We start from the raw sequence: 5766 nt of genomic DNA on the forward strand, positions 1-5766 counted from the left end.
ACACCTACCAACCCAAGGGCGGTGGGCAGGTCACTGGCGTGGCTAGGCCTGTCTGGTCGAGACCCATGAACTGCGCTGGGAGGGTGTGTTAGGCAATTAAGCGAAGTGGGCAACCACTGTGCACACAGCACCAGATTCCCACGCGCTCACTGCTACTTGTTCTTCCTGTCTGGGTAATTTTAGTTTAGCCTTGGTTGTTACTTTCAATAACACTTAGGCTTAAAAAGGAAACTAAAAAGAAACAAAGGAGCAGAGCTGTTCAGAGTTGCCCCCTGGTGCTATGTTGCACAACTGCCCCTCCGTTTGGACTTGGAGGGAAGTTTGGGGATGCATTGAGGATAGCCCCTGGTTGAGAAGGGGATACTGGAGAAATCTCCTCCTGAGACTCTGGGGTGCCACCAGCATTATAGAAACAACAAACGTTTTCATGTGATATATTCATCCTGTGACATGAGGTGGATATGGAACAATCCCATTTACCAAGTTGTTTTGACATTTTTATGATTTGAAACTCCCGTGTTTTCTGCCAATTTTTGTGTAGAAAAGTTGTTCCCTCAGATTCTTAAAGTAGATAACCCATTCTCACATTTTTTTCTTTTAGACAGAGACTCATTCTGTCAACCTGGGTAGGGTGCTGGGGCATTATCCAAGCTCACAGAAACCTCAAACTCTCTGGTCAAATGATCCTCTTGCCTTAGCCTCCAGAATAGCTGGGACTACAGGCATGAGCCACCAAGCCTGGCTTCCATTCTGGCATTTAAGCTGCTGTGATTTGATCCTAGTGCCCTCAAAATCTATCTCTCCCCTCAGTATTCAGTAACAGAAACTCTAAGCTTGTTCATTCAGTTATTCATCCATCCATCCAGTAAACAGTTTTTGGACACTAAATGTCTACCAGTACACAGCTTGAAGCTAGGGATACGGTTTGTGGGGTAGGAAGGGGGCAATCAAAACAAAACCACAATCTGGGGTGAAGGTGTCTGTGGCCTGCTGCATAGGCCCTGGGCCCATCTGAGCCTCAAATGACCACGTCTTGTCTCTCAGTTTCTCTTGAGCATCACGGGAGGAGAAGCCCTGAATTGTTGGACATGTGAGGACGGAGTTAGCTATCAGGGATGAGAGTTGGTAGAGAAATGCCCTATCCTTCCTGTCCTCTAGTAAGACAGTATTTCAATTGTGGTAAAAACACTTAATAGCCAGGTGCGGTGGCTCATGGCTCACGCCTGTATTCCTCGCACTCTGGGAGGCTGTGGCAGGTGGATTGCTTGAGCTCAGGAGTTCTAGATCAGTCTGAACAACAGGGGGACTCCCATCTAAAAATAGAAAAATCAGCCAGGCGTGCCTGTAATCCCAGCTACTGGGGAAGCTGAGGCAGGAGGATTGCCTGAACCCAGGAGTTTGAGGTCGCTGTGAGCCATGATGCTACTGCACTCAACTCAGGGTGACAGAGTGAGACTCTGTTTCAAAAAAACAAAACAAAAAAAGAACACAATATAAAACTGCCCATCTTAACCACATTGAAGTGTACAGCAAGCACAGTAGTTCCAGTGGGACAGAGGTGAGGAGTGTTCCAGGGTTTTTCACGAGCCCCGGCAGGGTTGCACACCAGTTGTCAACGGTGGCAGCCGCTCCTAAAGGCACCATTCATTGGCTTTCCTCCTGTCCAGGCTCACCTTTCCTGCTCTTTTGTTTGTGATTTCTGGGGTCATGTCCCAAAAAACCTCCTGCACCCAAAGTTCTTGTGCCAGTGTTTGTTTTTGGAGGATCGTAAACTGGGACAGTAGAGATGTCAACAGGGGTTCTGGGAGCATAAAGGAGTGGACCCCGACGCAGATCGGTGGATCATAAAAGTTTCACCAAACAAAAAGCTGTGAACCAAGCCAGAAGTGAAGCCTGAGTTGGTCAGGGACAGAAGAGCAGAGAGAGGTTGGATTCCGGGGACCTGTGGGTGTGAGAAAGTGGAGGTCGGACACGGTTCGGAGTGGCCGGTCAGCGGTAGGCAGGGTACTTCCACCGTGTGAGTGTCGTCCAGTCTGCAGGGTCCGATCTTCTACGCAGGCGGGCGGGGGTTGGGGGTGGGGTGGGGGGTGTGGGGGGTTGTGCACGCCTTATTCCCTCCTGGACCAAGTCCTTTCTCACTTTCAAAAGGAAAAAAAGACCCCACCTGATATTGGCAATATTTTAGCAACTGTGTAAGAACCTTTCAGCAAATGTAAAAACAAAACCACGTTCCCACCCTAAAGAGACCGTGCATAAGGCATTAGTCCGTCCCTTAGTCAGGCAGTAAATATTGTCGCGGCCCCTAGTGTGCTGCAATTGGTGCGAAGTCTGCAGGAGGCGGGGTGGAGGAGACTTTCCCATGGGGGATGGGGTGGGGACGCCTCTGTGCCTGTTGCAAGTGGACATTTGCTTAAACATGAGCCACAGGGTTGATACCAAGTAGAGAAGTAGTCAGTTGAACAGAGGGGAAGTGGCTCTACTCTTTCCTCTCTCCCTCCCCTCCTCCCCACTTTCTCTCTCCCTCTTTCCCTGTCCTTCCTTCCTTTAAAGAAAAGTAGCTTTATTTTCTGATTCAGGTACCCACAAAGGTAGAGGTAATTTTTTTCTTTTGTGTGTATCATTTTGAACAGGTGAGAGATACGCCTTCTTAGTGCTCAGAAGAGAACAAAGGTTAACTTGGAAATAGGCTCCCTCCTAGGCCAGGTCTCCTCTCCAAAGGCAGCCCTCAGGATGAGTTAGTTATCTTTGGAAGATATACAGCTGATTATATTTGTCTTTTTTTTTTTTTTTGGGCAGTTTTTTGGCCGGGGCTGGTTTGAACCCAGCACCTCCTCCTTTGAGCTATAGGCCCTGCCCAATTATATTTGTCTTTTTTGCTCCATGAAAACAGTAGCATTCTAGCAGAATTTTTTTTTTTTTTGCAGTTTTTGGCCGGGGCTGGGTTTGAACCAGTCACCTCCGGCTTATGGGGCCAGAGCCCTACTCCTTTGAGCCACAGGCGCCACCCAACAGTAGCATTCTATACACTATCCAAACCTTACAGTTTCACCTAAAGATAATTCCTGGAGATCTTTCTGTGCCAGTATCTGCAGTGGTATCATTATGGGAGCTACACCATCATGTATTTGGGGAGCCTATATATAGCTATTTAGGTTGTATACAGCCTTTTGTTATTAGAAACAAAGCTGCAGTGTATATCTTTGTTTACAGACCATCTTGCACACCGTGAGTATATTTGTAGAATGAATTTTTAAAGCTGGAGTTGCTGGGTCAAAAGGATGAGCAACTTTAGTTTTCATAGATATGTAGTATTGCCAATTTGCCCTCTGCAGAGGTTAAACCTGAATGGGCCACTTTCCCCACCCCCTTTTAAACACAACATATTAGATTTCTGTTGCTGCATAGCAAATTACTATAAACTCAGCGGCTTAAAACAACCTCCATTTATGAGCTCACAGTTCTATAGGTCAGAAAGTCTGGCATGGCATGGCTGGGTCCTTTGCTCAGGGCATCACAAGGTTGAAATCAAGGTGTTGCCAGGCTGAGGTCTTGTCTCTGAGGAAATATTTACTTCCAAGCTTGTTTTTGTTGTTGGCAAAATTCAGTTCCTTATGGTTGCAGGACTGAGATCTGCCTCTTCTTGCTGGCTATCAGCCAGGGACCTGCTCTCAGCTCCTACAGTCCCCTCCATCTTCAAGTGAACAGCAGTGCAGTTATTCCTGTGTTTTGGATCTCTGATTTCCCTATCTCCATCCTCTAGGCCAGAGGTTCTCAACCTGTGCGTTGCGACCCCTTTGTAACAATGAAAATATATCGCGGTGACACTTTTCTGTAAGTTCCCATTTTGTCAATAGAATATATAACAACCAGCAGATTTTCTGAGGCTTGATATTAATTTATAAATGTATTTGTTTCTATGAACCTAATAACGGTCAAATCAGCTTCTGTCTAGTCTCTCCAGATTTGATTTTTGGATAATGTCTTTTTGTATTAAAAATAATGATGATAGAAATATTATTCGTAGTGAGAAAAAAAATACATCGTGGCATTAGGAAGGTTGAGAACCACTACCTTAGGTCCAGATTTATTTTATTTATTTATTTATTTTTCTTTTCAGGCAAATGAATACTTTTATTAACATTGTAAGTTTTTTTTTTCTTTTTTAACATGGTAGGGTTTTGACCTCAGATACTTGTCAGGTCTGCTACTCAAATGAATTTACAGCTAGACAATGTATGAACCTTAAAGATGCCTCTTCCGAGTCCAGTTTAGGGTCCAATGTAGACAATTCCATGCTTTCCTCTCCTCAAGGTCTTTTGCAACCATCTCTTCCATTTTATGCCCAGGATCCCTTGAAATGCATCAGGGTATTACATCAACTTGTACAGAACATCAAGATTGCATCCCCCATTCTAAGTCCAAGTGAGATAAAGATGAGTTAGGTTGTCCAAATAAACTCACCAGACAATTACATCAGATAGTGTACCACATAGAATTTAAATTTTGAACAAAATACATCTCTCCTCCTTTGGTCTCACACAGAAATTAAAGTCCCCAAATACAGAAAATACTATTCTCCACCCCTTCTCCAGATTCATCAGGCCTAGCCAGATCAGCCCCATCCACACTTCCAGTTGAAATCTGGTCCTTTCTTCAGCAGCTGTTGCATGGGGTTGTCTTCTAGAATCAACGGAGCTCCTTCAGCACCTCCAGAGCTGGAGAACTCCAACTCTGAGTCTCATGTGTCGCACACAGACCCAAAGTTCCAGGGAGCTATCAGGTCACACAAGAAAGAGCAAAGCACCTCAAAATTTAGAAACAACAACCAAAGCCAAGGAACAATGTGACTGCTGCAAGAGCTTACAATCTAGGCCCTAATTCCTGCATGTGAGAGCATTTCCCAAACAAAAGTTACTTCCCCAAACAAAAACATTAAACAATCAAAAACTCATATTGAGGGAGGTCATCAACCACAGACCATAGCAGAAACGTAGTGTAAGTGAAGGACAGAGCGTAGACAGAGGAAAAAAAGAGAAAACAAAAGGCTCTCTGGTTACAGCTTCTCCAGGGTGTCTGCCAATCTCCATCAGTTGACCAGAATCCATCGGCTGTATACCGCCACGGCTGCTTCACGACGACTTGCCCTTCTCCATCCGCCGGACCAGCTCCACCAACATCTCTGCCATCTCCGCGATCTCCTTCGCCTTCTCTCGGCCTTCTCGCACCTCTTGGCCACCCTGCCCTCGACTCCATCGTTTGGGTTCTGAAGATGATTCAGTGCGCTCTCCTCCGCGGCCTCCACCTGGGTTTTTATTTGGATGAGCATATTGTCCGTCTCCCGCAACTTGCTCCTGTTCCGCATGTACGCCCGCCTGTGCTCGCGGGTGAGAGATGCGATGTCTTCTCGCATCTTGTTGATGAAGGGCAGCAGAAACTGCTAGAAGTCTTCCTCGGGCTGCAGCACCTCCACTTCCTCTGGCTCGGCCAGCTCGACGATGTCCAGGGGCCGCATCTTTTCCTGCTGCTTCGGAACTGCGGTCACGACGTCTGTAGGCCCAGCTGGTTATAATCTGAAGGTCAACTGATTTGGGAACTTAATCACATCTGTGAAATCCCTCCACAGCACCACCTAGATTAGTTTTTGAGTGAATGACTAGGAGAACTGGATGTATCCCAGGCAGTGAGAATTTGGGAGACCATCTTAGAATTCTGCCTCTTATATGTGTTGCTATCAAACACTTTGATTTTTGCTAATATGAGAGATGA

The 5766-nt window shown here is 46.0% G+C and overlaps 1 pseudogene across 1 annotated transcript; it reads right to left on the reverse strand.

The window, feature by feature from the left end:
• Positions 1-4475: 4475 nt before the first annotated feature.
• On the reverse strand, positions 4476-5547 carry LOC100961787 (annotated as a pseudogene). Its single transcript, XR_154599.2, has one exon. The product of XR_154599.2 is annotated as an MORF4 family-associated protein 1-like (transcript).
• Between the last annotated feature and the right edge of the window lie 219 nt (positions 5548-5766).

This window comes from Otolemur garnettii, unplaced genomic scaffold (assembly GCF_000181295.1).
Source record: "Otolemur garnettii isolate 467f Iridium unplaced genomic scaffold, OtoGar3 scaffold00158, whole genome shotgun sequence".
In the NCBI taxonomy this organism is placed as follows: Eukaryota; Metazoa; Chordata; class Mammalia; order Primates; family Galagidae; genus Otolemur; species Otolemur garnettii.